This window comes from Scomber scombrus, chromosome 4, assembly GCF_963691925.1.
Source record: "Scomber scombrus chromosome 4, fScoSco1.1, whole genome shotgun sequence".
Classification (NCBI taxonomy): domain Eukaryota; kingdom Metazoa; phylum Chordata; class Actinopteri; order Scombriformes; family Scombridae; genus Scomber; species Scomber scombrus.
Genome location: NC_084973.1, coordinates 30,390,654 through 30,406,320, shown reverse-complemented (window position 1 = coordinate 30,406,320; position 15,667 = coordinate 30,390,654).

Sequence of the window (15,667 nt, the reverse complement as noted above, 5' to 3'; positions counted from 1 at the left end):
CAGTGTGAGACAGACAGAGAGACAAGATGGATGCAAACTGATGGTTGTGTTTTTTTTTTTAGAGACCAGCTGCGGTGTCTGAACTGGGAAGAAGAAGAAGAAGAAGAAGCATGTAATTCACTGTTTGTCAGTTTTTGGGCAAAGTGTTCTGGGTCACATCTTCTTTGATTAATAACTGCACTATAAAAGACCACCATCAAAATGTGAATGAGTCACATTAAATAGGTATCATTAAATATGAATCTGAACTTTTTTTTTTTTTTCCTAAGCTGCTAAATATCCACTTCACACAAATATTTTAGTCTTGCAAAAAAAAAAAAGCTCTTCATGGCTCTTTTTGAAAAAGGATATTTCACCTAATTCAGACTTGAGTAATAACAGTGAAATACTGAACGTTTGACACAGCGTCCACTTCCAGTTGCTTAATCAGTGTTTGGTAAGCTCTCTGCAGCTACACTAGATTGGGTTGGTTGGTGACAAAAAGTATATTATATTTAAGCATGTTTTAATTTTGGATGCTGATATATATACTGTATATGTATAAGCTTAATTAGGTTACTTTTTCAAGCAAAATGCCAAATATTCTCTTGTTCCAGCTGAATTGTGACGTCGTTATAATTACCTCAATATCTTTAGTTTTGGGAATTGAATGACAAAAAAAGGAATTTGATGTCTCCTTCAAGCTTCTTTTTTAAACTACTGTATAGATCCTTGTTTTAAAATGCTGATTTTATATACAGTACCAGTCAAAAGTTTGGCTGTCATCAAATTGACTCCGTCTGTTTTGACTGCTCCTTCTTTCCTCCCTTCCTTCCTTCCGTCTGTCCTTCCTCCCTCCCTCCTTCTCTCTTTCTTTCCTTCCTCTCTCTTTCCTCCCTTCCTTCTTTCCTTCCTCCATCCCCCTTTCTTCCTTCCTTCTGTCGTTCCTTCCTCCCTCCCTCCCTCCCTCCTTCTTTCCTTCCTTTCTTCCTTCCTTCCTCCCTTCCTTTCCTTCCTCCCTTCCTTGTTTCCTCCCTCCGTCCTTCTCTCTTTCTTTCCTCCCCCCTACCTTCCTCCCTTCCTTCTTTCGTCTGTCCTTTTTTCCTTCCTCCCTCTCTCCCTCCCTCCTTCTTTCCTTCCCTCCTTCCTTCCTTTCCTTCCTCCCTTCCTTCTTTCCTCCCTCCCCCCTTTTGTCTTTCTTTCCTCACCCCTACCTTCTTCCCTTCCTTCTTTCCTCCTCCCTCCTTTCCTTCCTTCTTCCTCCTTTCCATCCTTCCTTTCTCCCTCCCTTCCCTCCTTCCTTCCTCCCTCCTTTCCTTCCTTCTTCCTCCCTTCCTCCCTTGACTCGAGGACAACAGGAGGGTTAACTAAATGCTTTCAGTCAATATAAAGGCTTATTTCACACATAAGTTATATATGACAACACTTAATCAACTGCTTATTATTACAATTTGGGTTTTACGTTTATTGCCCCCGATCATCAGATCTATTGATTATGACAACATAATACTCACGACTGTGAAATGTGTCTGTGATGTGTTTGGTCTGGCTTTTACCACGATTTGCACAAGTTTTTCCCCCTCATGAACTTTGGAAACGCTTGGTAAAAAAATCTGCTGCCCAACTCTTGTGTTTTTTACGAGTCCTCTGAGGAAACATGTCAAGTATATAAATGTTTCTTTTCTTACCACAAAATGCCATCAATCAATAAATATTCTACAACTTGTGGTTTTCGCCTTTGTTTCCAAAATTCGGAGGAAAATACTCCCAATATTTCCCCCTGAGTAGACAAAATCTCCAGTTTGTTGGCATGAATATAAAACCATCCATCTATATTTAATATGCATTTCTTTATTTTACTGGTTTATTTAGCACAAACGTTAATATTGATAGTCAAAGTGCAAAAATAGCCACATGGGTTTTTTTGCTCCATGATTATTATTATTATTACATTTAGTTGTTTTAGATGATATAATGACATGTGTTTTGAGAGCTTGAGGCATTAAAAAGAAGAATAGCAAGTTTTTAAATATGATATAATGATAATTTAAGTATCTAGTAGTTTAGTAGCAGGTTTTTATTAACCTGTACATACTGATCAGGTCTAATTTGACCCATTTTTTAAACATTTAAAAACAGAAAAACACCCTAAACACATTATTTTAACCTAGTTTCCTGAAGTGACCTACAATATAAAATGGAAATACTTCAACCGTGTCTTGTTTTTGTGCGGCTGATACATATTTTTATACATACAGGATGTTCTGGGGTAAATTTGACCCATATTTATTTAAAAAAATTCAAAATTCACTATGTTGTTACATCCTTAACATTTAGTAACAATCTGACTGTCATGTTCTCCTGTTTTAGACATAATATAGTGTGATTGCAAATGTATTTTTGTGTGTGTAAAGACAAAATAATTCACTCTCTCTGCTTTCTGAAAGGCTCGTTAAGGAATAATCATCCTTTCATTAATGATTGATTAGTTATTTTTTCCTAAATATAGATTTGTAGTTTAGAAGCTCGATATAGAGACTAATAATGAGGGAATACTGTGAAAGACTTGAATATGAACAGCATGTAATAGTTAAATACAGTTAAGATAAGGTAAAGACCAATTTAAAGCTGTTATATGATTTCACTGAAGGTTTAAATTAAATCTTTTTATCAGCTATCTTTCAGCTAAATGGTAACTTCATCATAGCAAAATCTTCACAATGTAATGTAATGACTTGCTGATGTGTAATAATTCACCATCTTTATCATCTTAATTTAGCATTTAGCAATTGCTAAGTAGTATAAACAACAAAGGACAGCTGAGGCTGATGGGATTGTCTTTATTTTGACAGTATTTGATTATAAAGTGTTTGACAAGTTGAATTTTTGACCATCAATGGCGCTACTGTACTGGGACCTTTTATATTGTTTCATGAGTTTGGTGAGCCGAAGATGAATTTCCACCTTGGTGCACAATAAAGCTTTATTTTATTCTAGATGAAAAGTTAAAGGGGTCATTATATCCTGAAGGGAATAAATATTTGCACAACATTTCATGGTAATCCATCCAGTAGTTCTTGAGATATTTCACTCCAAACCACAAACATCAACCTTGTGGTGGCGCTAAAGGAAAAGTCGGAGGATCACCAAAGTTATGAGGATTCACTCGATGGAGAACATGAATATATGCACCAAATTTCATGGTAATCCAATCAGTAGTTCTTTAGATATTTCACTCCAAATCACAAACATCAACCTTGTGGTGGAGCTAAAGGAAAAGTCGGAGGATCACCAAAGTTATGAGGATTCACTCGATGGAGAACATGAATATATGCACCAAATTTCATGGTAATCAATTCAGTAGTTCTTGAGATATTTCACTCCAAACCACAAACATCAACCTTGTGGTGGAGCTACAGGAAAAGTCGGAGGATCACCAAAGTTATGAGGATTTACTCTCTGGAGAACATGAATATATGCACCAAATTTCATGGTAATCCAATCAGTAGTTCTTGAGATATTTCACTCCAAACCACAAACATCAACCTTGTGGTGGCGCTAAAGGAAAAGTCGGAGGATCACCAAAGTTATGAGGATTCACTCGATGGAGAACATGAATATATGCACCAAATTTCATGGTAATCCAATCAGTAGTTCTTTAGATATTTCACTCCAAATCACAAACATCAACCTTGTGGTGGAGCTAAAGGAAAAGTCGGAGGATCACCAAAGTTATGAGGATTCACTCGATGGAGAACATGAATATATGCACCAAATTTCATGGTAATCAATTCAGTAGTTCTTGAGATATTTCACTCCAAACCACAAACATCAACCTTGTGGTGGAGCTACAGGAAAAGTCGGAGGATCACCAAAGTTATGAGGATTTACTCTCTGGAGAACATGAATATATGCACCAAATTTCATGGTAATCCAATCAGTAGTTCTTTAGATATTTCACTCCAAATCACAAACATCAACCTTGTGTTGGCGCTAAAGGAAAAGTCGGAGAATCACCAAAGTTATGAGGATTCACTCGATGGAGAACATCAATATATGCACCAAATTTCATGGTAATCCATCCAATAGTTCTTGAGATATTTCACTCCAAACCACAAACATCAACCTTGTGGTGGAGCTAAAGGAAAAGTCGGAGGATCACCAAAGTTATGAGGATTCACTCTCTGGAGAACATGAATATATGCACCAAATTTCATGGTAATCCATTCAGTAGTGTTTGAGATATTTCACTCCAAACCACAAACATCAACCTTGTGTTGGCGATAAAGGAAAAGTCGGAGGATCACCAAAGTTGTGAGGATTCACTCTTCGGAGAACATGAATATATGCACCAAATTTCATGGTAATCCATCCAGTAGTTGCTGGGATATATGAGGACCAATGAAAAGACTGGCAGCATGTCATTAGAAACACAAAATCCAGGTCAGATATTGATTAAAAGTGCAAGATATCCCATCACGTTGGGTCTTTGGTTAACTAAACTAGAGCATTAAGTAGAACTGTGCTTCATCTACACGGCTGAACATCAGGCCATCGCTGAACGTTCCCACTTTGACATTAATCGGTTCAGCCTTAATGTTTCCCTAAATTAATCCATACGCCCTCACACAGGCTTTCACTTCCTCCCCTGATACTCAACGCCAAAGAAATCCTTGACGTCTTTAACAGCGTTGTGAAAGAAGTTGAAAAGGTAATTCTAAAAAAAAACGACTTCATCACCTGTTTTTTCTCCTCATCCGGCCTTCCCCCCGATGCCTCGTCTGAGAGTGTATTAATCCCGACTTCCCTCTAATCCAATTAAACATTGGAGCAGAGGTGCTGTCACTGCCAAACATGTTTCTGCAGGAAGGAACGAGGGGGGGGGGGGGAGAAAAGAAAAAAAAAGAAGCCTTGAGACAGATTAAGGCAAAGAAGATCCTTAATTTGTTAATCACTGAACTCTGCTGTCACTGATAGGGGGAACGAGCACGTCTTCATACACGGGCCCTGATGTGAGTGGGGAGTCAAGCGTGAAACACAAAGGGGGAATCAAGAACAATTACCGGGAGACGACGAGAGGATCAAACGTGGATTCATTTCATTATCTGGACGATGCCTCGCTCGCTGCCTGTCCTGCTGTAAATGCTAACGTCTGCCTCTGTGAGGATCCACGGAGTCAGTGCAGATGTGGGCTTTAAACTGAGGCCCATGCAGGAGTGTTGTCGTGGTTACCTGAAGGAAGTCAACTCAAACATTACACGTCTTTATAAAGTGAATTTACAGTTTGAAATAGTCCTGTAAGGTGAATAAATGCTACTTCAAAATTATCTTAAAAAATTGTTTTAAAAGCAGTATCAGGTTTGTTAAAATGTACATTTAGTATTTTTGTTGGTTTTATATCATTTGAAATGACATCATTTTTTTTTAACCAAAAGTAAGACTGAATGCTCCTGAAAATGTCAAATGGTGTAACCACAAAAGAATGATGAATATTAAATATTTTATCACCTACAGTGTATTTAAGTGGACTTATACTAATAATGACTTAATTTAAAACATGTAAATGTTTCCTGATCTCCATGGTTACCAGATTAAATGTAATATTTAGAACAATTGTATTCCATTACCTTTATTTAATATAAAAGTTATAATGTAAGATCATGCCAAACTAGTTGATATGGTGTTTTATTGAGAATTTACTGTTTTTAAGCAAGTTGAATTATTTGGTACAAAGTTTTTATGGTTACACCACTTAGACATTTTTACCATAATCCTCTAATATATTCTCTCAAAATGGATTAAAAGCAGAAATTTGATGCTGGGTCCACAAAAAAAGGATGTGTGCAAGTTATTCATACGTTTATTTTCTCATTTTAACCCCTTTAAATTTAAACTAAACCACATGGACACAACAAAAAACAACATAATTGACCGGCATATATTTAAAATGTCATAAAAACAACACAAACAAAGACAAAAACCAGACCCTTCAACTATCCATCTTTTTGTTCCAGTCAGTTCTGTATTCTACGATCTAACTGCTGCGGGCAGATTTGCTGCTTTCCGCCTGTTTTGTTCTGAGTGTAAAACTGTTCCTCTTAGTGTCTGTTTGCTCTCGTTCGTGGGAGCAAGTCATGAAGTGGATGTTGTGCATTTGTCATCTCTTTGACAACGGCTGCCTGCTCCCTCCCGCTCTGTGGAGATGGGAGTTGCGGTGGTCGTTGGTTTATGGTTTTATACTTGTCTTATAATTATTGTCTTATTTTATCCTCGTCTATTATAAATCAGGAAGAAGTGGGAGAGTTTGACAGTAAAATCTGCACACAATTTAAAATTAAGTAAGCAGTAACAAGAAGACTTTGCATGGCCACACAAGCTGAATATATAATTGCACCAGTAAATAGAGATGACTTGTTCCATTATTGTGTATTATTATGGTGTAAAAACACTATAAATGCAGAATTGAAGGTTAGTTAGATTTGAAAGAACATTTTTTTCAAGTTTTACTGGCACATTTACCACTTTGGACAAAAGTGTCCAACGTGTTTGATGCCATAAAAAAAAGGCATATTTGAGAATTTCAGGTTTTTTTTGCATGCATCTTCTAATCCACTTCTCCTCTATTGATCCAAACCATTGATTTCATTAATTTGAGACTTTTAACCCCTTCAATGCCAGAAAATAGAGTCCCTGGTAAAAAAAAAAAAAAAAAAAAGGTGAAAAAAGCACATGAAAAGGTGGTTATTTCCAATATACTGAATGCAAATTGAATTTGGTTTGGGGGGACTATAACAGTTAGTTTTTTTTGTCCACGTGACTCTCAGAACCAAACTGGCACAATTACCACATTGGACAAAAGTGTCCAAAGGCATATTTGAGAATTTTCTTCCAGTTTTTTTTGCATGCATCTTCTAATCCACTTCTTCTCTATTGATCCAAACCATTGATTTAATTAATTTCAGACTGTTAACCCCTTCAATGCCAGAAAATAGAGTCCCTGGACTGAAAAGAAATTCTCAAATATGCCTTTTTTTATGGCATCAAACACATTTGGACACTTTTGTCCAATGTGGTAAATGTGCTGGAAAGTTGATTTTCTCAGAGTTGGAAGATGTCATATACCCCTTTTCCACCGAGCTGGAGCCGGTGCTGGATCAGAGCCAGAGCCTGACTAAGCACTGTTTCTTTGCTTTTCCACCGCCAAAGCTCCAGCCCCGAGCCTCAGAAAGGGAGCAAGAACCGATTACGTCAGTGGGCTGGGGGCGGGGCTAACGTTTATTAGCCGGCTAGCGGGGTTAACGTTTATTAGCAGACTAGCAGGGTTAACGTTCATTAGCTGTAGGAGTGGCTAACTGTCATTTACAGAGGGTTAAACATTTGTTGATTAAAAGCACTATTTCTAACATTTTTTTGCCAGAGCTGTCTTCTTCTTCTTCTTCTTCTTCTTCTTCTTCTTCTTCTTCTTCTTCTTCTTCTTCTTCTGCTTCTACTTCTTCTTCTTCTTCTTCTTCTTCTTCTTCTTCTTCTTTTTCGTTTCCGGCAGGCTAGATTGCCTTGCGGCATGTTGCTGCCTCTCACTGGTGAATCATGGAAGTGCTTCAAAGGCGCGCGCTGGCTACGTTATACAGTGACGTATCATCACGTGGCTCCTTGGCGGTGGAAAAGCAACAGGTTCGTAAGAGGTGCTCAGGTTAGCACCAACTGAGCACTGGCTGTAGCACCAGCTCCAAGCCAGCTCCGGCTCCAGCTCGGAGGAAAAGGGGTAATACAGGATTGGGTTTGGAATTCAAAAACATGTGAAAAATGATTAACCTTTACCAATTTTCAAGGCTCTTGCTAAAACCATTATGAAATAGTCACAAAATGAAAATCGGAATTGGACAAAAGTGTCCATATCAGACACAAAGGTTAAAAAGAGTGTAAATTGTTGGATTAAAGCTGGACAAGAAGTTATCAAAAAACAATGCAGAAGAACCATTATACATTTATTCTACACATTCTTCTTCCACATCAAAATTTGGCCCCTTCCGTACATTATTACACCCACACAATGCAACTCCATCACTGACAGCTCATTCAGAGATTCAGATGTTTTATTCTAGTAGTAATAACTCACGTAGTCTGAGAGATGCTATCCTCAAGAGATGCGTAGTGGGTTACAAAGGTCTGGTAACTTCATTTATTTCTCAACTCAACACCCCCAGTTTGTACTTTTCATTTGTCAAACTTGTACTCTTCACCTCACAACCGACGCTGACTCAGGTGACATCACTCGAAGTGATTTATCAGATTTCACACACACTTCCCTCTGGAGCCACAAAATACTTTTTCGACCACTTGTTTTCCCCCACATATGAAGCAATACTCCCCAACACTTATAAACAGATTTTAAAGTGTAAAATCGATGTAATACTCACTCCCATTAGGACATTAAGAGAGTTCCTGCATATACTGGGCGTAAAAGTCGTAATAATCGACTTGAGCAGGGACTCAAATGCAGACTCGTACTCGGTCGTGAAACAGAAAGAGTCCTTTAATGAGGCAAAGGTACAGAATAGAGGGGTCGACGGCAGCAATAGGTCAAAAAAACAAAAGAGGCTCATAAGGAATATACTAAGAAATGCAGGAATGCTGTCATTAGGGAACAAGATGCACTGGCACAGAGGGGAGAAAACAAATGTGCAACACACGAGGGCAGGGCAGGTAATCACACATGAGGGCAGGAAGTGGAGGATCTGAAACGAGACAAGAGGTGAGTATCAAAATAAAACAGGAAACACAAGAGAAGAGACGCTAGGAGGAACAAAAAGTAACTTAACTAGCAATTAATGAACACAGACAACCTGCAAAATCACTGTGAGTAACTTTAATTATTTCCTGACAATACAACGGATCTTTGTTTTATATGATGGAGTTCATTGTTTTGCTGCCCAATTATTTAACCCTTTCCATGCTGTTTGGGTTGAATTTGACAGCTGTAAAAACCCCAAATGTCCTTTACTCTGAAATTTGATGACTTTTCTTAAAGTGGCCAAAAATGCAAATATTTTAAATTGTCATACTGTTGTATAGGTGCTACAAATTTTTGTCCATTGAGGCTGTTCTTGGTCAAATCTGACCCGTATCTATTGACATGTGTTTTAGTGAAATGAATAGTTAATAGTTTTAATAAGATAGTAGTTATGAGGATTTCTTTTTATGATGTAGCAGTGAAGACTGATGGCTCTAATGGTTATACAATAAACCCCACAGCTCCATAAAGTTCTTGTCACATTTTCACTTTACATATAAAATAACATTTAACCACCAAAAAGAGATGAAAACATGATTAAAAGAGACACAAATTGACTAAAGAAACCCCAAAACAACCAAAAAGAGACATAAAACGGACTAAAAGACACTTAAATTGACTGAAAAAAACTTAAAAATGCAAAAAAAGAGACATAAAAATGATTAAAAAGAGACTTAAATTGACTAAACAAACCCAAATGCTTCCAAAAAGAGACATAAAAAAGACTAAAAACAACCTACAGTTAGTTTGAGTGACAGCTGCTATCTAGTTACCATGGTAACGTAGAGATGGATTGACTAAAGAGACTCAAAACTACCAAAAAGTAACATTTAAATCATTATTGCTATGTTATATTTTGATGTCTTAGGTAAAATAGGACATGATATTGTGTGATAGGAGATGTTTAGTGGTGTAAAACCTAAAAAAATACACTCTCTCTGCTCGCTGAAACATTAATCAAGGTTTAAACACATTTATTGATCAGTCAGATCGACTATTGATGCTTTCTAAACACATCTGTGGTTCAAAACTTGGTATAAACACTTTTTATGAGGGGATCAAACTGCGAGGGTGTAGAATATGAACAGTATGTAAGGGTCCCTAAATAACACATTTTCAATCACATTACAACTACATTACCTTCCGACATGGCAGCGAGTCTTCTCTATAACAACAGTAACTGATGATGAAGTTGATGTGAAGCAGCTGATGAGTTTGCACGTTGTTATCAGATGAAAGATGGATTGATAAAAGCAACACAAGGCGGTCACCGTGTGCATAATCACCATTTACACATACACACACATGTACACACACACACACACACACACACACACACTTTTGGCTTTTGTGTGTTTTGACACTTGGCCTCAAGTCATGATTGATAGATGCTGTTTACTTCTGGGCAAGGCACTCAATTTCAACTTAAGATGCCATTAGTGACAAACAATGCTTTCTCAAAGGAGGACAAACAAGCTAAAATAACAGTTATTACGGTAATTATGAGTTATAGACGCTATTAGGACTCAATGGATCTTTGTTATTGTGACTAATATTTCTTTGGTTGCTTTTCTTGAGGCGGCTTGATGTTCTGACGCCTCTCCAATTATCGATAACGAGGTTTTTTTGTCTTGATGAAGCATCATAAACATGCTGCTGTTCTGAACTTCAAGGGCCTGCAGAGGACAGGCTGTATACTGTACATGCTGCACTCAAAAAAAACTACTTGTAGGATTTACTTAATAAAATCCTCGTAACAATTTGCACCTAAGTAACTTTAACTGTTGCAATATTAAGTGCATCTCACTTGCCAGTACCAAGTATAATGGACTAAATTCTAACATCTTAACATCCGTGAAAATGTTACGTAAATGTTACTTAATTATTTTTAAGCATAAACAATATTTATTTAAACTAATTAAGTAAAGTCTACTTCATTTTTGACAGTAACATCACTCTTATTAATGTATCAAGTAAATCTTATCATTTAGAGTTATGCAGTAACTAAGTAGATTGTATTATACTTTTTTTCATTTTCAATTAATTACTCATTATGATTATGTAAATTTTGTTCATCTTCTATTGAAAAATGTCAATAATTATTTTTATACATCCTCCTGGGTGAATAAAAAGCCTCCTGCAGGTCAGTATTTATTTATTTATTTATTTATTTATTTATTTATTTATTTATTTACATATTCGGCCCTAATATGCCATCGTACAAATGTGCTGTCTATTTAAATTTATTAAAACTTCCTTACCATTTTTAGGTTTATGTGCATTGATGATAAAACATAACTAACTTTTCCCACAGTTAATTTATTGTATGATTGAAATATGTAAACATATACATTTTTACTTAAGAAATTCTAGTACTCTCCTTTGCTTATGATTGAGCTCTTATTTCAAAGCACTTTAAATTTTAATCTTTCATTTGTACTCTATGTCCTTTTAATGATTTTAAAGCAAATCATTATTTTTTTTGGGGGGGGGAGGGGGGGGTGTATGTGTTTACTATAATTGGGTTTTATTTTTATTTCTCAAATTCCATGTTTTTTTTTTATTTTTTCTGTTAAATGTTTGTTTTATGTATTTGAGTTGCCACTGTGTATGAAATGCGCTATATCAATAAAACTGCCTTGCCTTGCCTTACTCAGTGAATCTTAATATTACAATGTAGAATATATGTTAGTTAATTATCTAGTATATTTTACAACATCAAAAAGTTTACTGCTATACACTGATTCAAAAAAAGCAGGAAACCGATTCGGCAACTCGCTAGATGAGTTGAAAACTTCATTCGTCATTTTGCGCTCGCCAAACACTGATGTCACAGTCATGGTTTTAAATCAGCTGTTGAAAAAAAAAAAATCATCAACAGTGATTTGGCTGTGGCTAAAAGTCCAATGTGCTTGAACTGCAGTTTTATTTCCCTTTGTGAGTCAATGATGAGTAAATTTCCTCTTTAAAACATTTTAGTTGTATTACAAATCCTCCATAAACATCAGATCATGCAACCACCAACTGTAAAAAGAACTTGTCAGCATTGAATCATAGTTTAAATGCACACAAGAAAGAAAACCCTAATGTTTTAATTTGTTATTATACAGTGGAGTTTCTGCAGTATATTTACAGAGGTCTGGTTGAAGTGAGGAAAGAAAACCAAATTGACAGAAATGAGAGGAAAAAGGTTGATGGAAAAGAAAAGAACTCCCTACATGTTCATTAGATCATCTGCAGTAAGCATTAATTAATACTTTATGTTTCAGACACATTGAACCCCCTCTTCTATCTCTATCATACTTTGCAGGACGGCCTTCACAAGAGGAATCTGGTGCTATGTCTAAGATGTCATACTTCTGTTCATACACTTACATCGATAAGTGCATTCACACTGAGAAGTAATAGAAACATGCAGTGCACTATGAGTACCTGTATGGTTTCACTCAAAACTGTCAAAAACTTGAGTGTGGAACGATGGACACTTCTCACTCTCAATGGTCGCCATCTTGGCTACGTAGCAGAAAAGGAGGGACCACTTTTCAAACAGGAAATGGCGGCCGAAGACGTTGTAACTACAGTGAACATCTCCATACATGTTTTTTCTTGCTCTAAGCATCACTATACTGTTGTCAGATATAAGACATCAATAGGTTTATTGGGTTAATTTAGCAGTCTGTAATGATTTGGTAGAATGATTGCTAATCTGAATGCTAATGCTAGCTTGCTAACTAGCCAATCGTCATTTCCGATTAGCATGCAACAGGTGTGTTTGATTTGAAACAACACTAACCTGTCGAAATTTGAAAACTACACAAGTACAGAGTGTACACAGGGTACATGTGTTTCTTGCTCTAAGCACCTTTATACTATATAAGACATCAATAGGTTTATTGGGTTAATTTAGCAGTCTGTAATGATTTGGTACCACGAATGCTAATCTGAATGCTAATGCTAGCTTGCTAACTAGCGCATCGTCATTTCCGATTAGCATGCAATAGGTGTGTTTTATTTGAGACAACACTAAACTGTCGAAATTTGCACACTACACAAGTACAGAGTGTAAACAGGCTACTAACAGAAGTGTACTAATAGAAGTGTGTGATTTTAGGAAGGTGAAGTGGAGCAGATAGTTCCAGCAGAGGCAAAAACTCATATTCAGTAAAGATAATGTGAGGGGGGGAAAATAAAAGCAAATCTCTGTTTTAAAAGTGGTTTTATAAAGTGTGGATGTGCTAGAAATTCCACCACAAACAATCATATTTAAACTTTAAGATAATGTTCAGGAATCCTTTAGTCTAATATTTTCTTGAGCTACACTGAGCAATAGTTAATAAGAGGAAAAATACACCTTCCAACCTCTTCAAAATGTTGTATCATGATACTTGACAAGCTAACCACAAACAGCACAGCCAAGCATGACCTGAACTGACCTGAATTTGTGCAAACTGACAGAACCAAGCGATGGGTGACTGGGCCTACAAGTAGCTGTGGTTGGTTAAGAAATGTCTCCACTGTGCAAACTAGGTGGTCATTGAAGTTTCATGCCTGGTTTTCTATTTTTTAACATATCAAATGCCTTAGTAGGCTTTAATAGCTTTGATGTTGTTGGAAAGCACTTGAGAAACAGAGCTAGACTTGTAACTTACTTCTGCTTTCAGTCTTTGTGTTGAGCTTCTGAAGACTAAAGACTTTTTAAATATATGCAGAGAGGAAGCTCAGATCAAAGTTTACCTGAGACCGAGCATTTGACTGTTTTCTATAACAAGGAAATATGATTAGTTTGAGGATGTTTTGGTCTATATGTTACATAAAAAGTGTGCCAATATCTATGGATCTCTTTTAAGGGCAGCTTTTGGGATATTTCCCGCCTCTAAGAGCTCCACAGTGTTTCATAGATAGATAGATAGATAGATATACTTTATTGATCCCAAGCTGGGAAATTACAGTGTAGCAGCAGCATTACACGGACACATAGTGGCGATACATATACTACGATATACTAAATACGGTAACTATACATACTATTCATGGCGTTCTGTGGATCCTTATAAAACATCCCAATAATCTTTCACCTTTTAGGGTAAAAATGTTGCTAGGTTTCTTTCTTTTAACTGTTATAATATTTCTTTGTTTTCTCACTTTATGCATTTTGTCATGGGTTTATGTCTCGATGAGCTTCAACACCTCACTGCTTCCATAAATTAGCGTTGTTGTTTTAACTGTCACTTTTGATTTCCTCTGCGGTTTAAAAAGCCCCCCCATGACAAATTGATGCACTACAACTATTTTCTCAAGCCACTGGATTCTCATAACACACATACATTTACCGCATAATGGGAAATACATGCTTGTTGTTTTTCTTTTTTGTTCTCTTTGTTTTATGGAGCCCCGCTCAGGATACACCAAGTTAGGTAGCATATACTGAAACCAAATGGCGTGCAAAAGAATTAACATTCTAATTAAAATCTAATTAGACTTTGATTTGCCAGATAATTATACTCGTGTGTTGGTGTTCTCTGGACTATTCAGATTTGATGAGGTGTGTTAGTGGTAATTACCTCACTGATATGGAGTTGTGTGACAGCGCAGTTTTCACACTCGGGCAAAACAAAAGAAAGAAAATAGATTTAGTTGCTTCGGATAATCCGTGTTTTAATCGAAGCTGTGGTGTGAGTAATTGGTTCTTATAATCAAGAAAGTCCGTGAACGTCCTGAAAGAAAAGCTAAATTATCAATGATGTAAATAAAATGCAATTCAAAGGCGGATGCAGACATCAGACTGAGTTTTAATGCTAATGTTTTTTACATTTTTACCTTTTCATGACACAATCTTGCAAGAGAACAGAGACGCTAACTAACCCATTCTACCAAGGCAAGAAAACTCAGCAAAAATATTAAATACAGGAAATAATACTGAGAAACATTTGTTGGGAAATTACATGAACTATGGTCAGTGGGGAATTTTGATCCTATCTAAATCGGATTTCAGTGTCTGGAGTTTCAGATCTATATTTAAAAATAGCCAAATAACCCAACATTATCCAGACATTTCCTCTTTACTGTGATAATCACATCATGTACACACTCTTTTAATTTGTTTGTCAGCAAGCCAGCAGCCGTTACTGCAACGCTGATCCAGCCCAATTTGGTGACTTTGGCCTTTTGACATGGAATATTTATGTTGTATATGTATGATGTGGTTTTTCTAGCACCTAGTACACTTTGAATCAATCCATTAGCTCCCAGTCACATTGTCGGAGCAGAAGGGAAAGGTCTTTAGCAGTGCAGATAGCAGGAAGCAGGAAGACTAAATATGATACTCTGGATTTTGGCACTTTGATATAAAGACTCTCCTGTGCTCAACAGCAAATGGAAAGCAACCAGTGCAAAACATTGAGCTCAAAAATGAGAAATTATTGTATTTGAGTCACAGAAGTAACATGCCACAGTACATGCTTAGTGACTCAAAACACAATATTTAGGACATGGACTTGGACCTGAGGCTTGCAAAATCTAATTTCTTGAATCTGACGTAAGTGTCAGATATTTATATTTAAAAAATAGCTAAATAACCAAACATTATCCAGACAATTCCTCTTTACTGTGATATTCAGATCATTTACACTTTTTAAAAATGTGTTTGTCATCAAGCCAGCAGCCGTTACTGCGACGCTGCTCCAGCTTAGTTGCACAATGTAAAGTGTACTGGAAACTCAAATAGCAAAAATCCCCTTGAAACCCATTTTTGGTTTGGTTTTATCAGTCAGACAAAGAAGCGCTTCAGTCTGTATTGTTAGGAACATGGTTTAGGAATGTGCTGAATGAGGCAAAGACCACAGTCAAAGCAGGCAAGTGTTGACTTGCTTCAATTTGGTGACTTTGGACTTTGGCCTT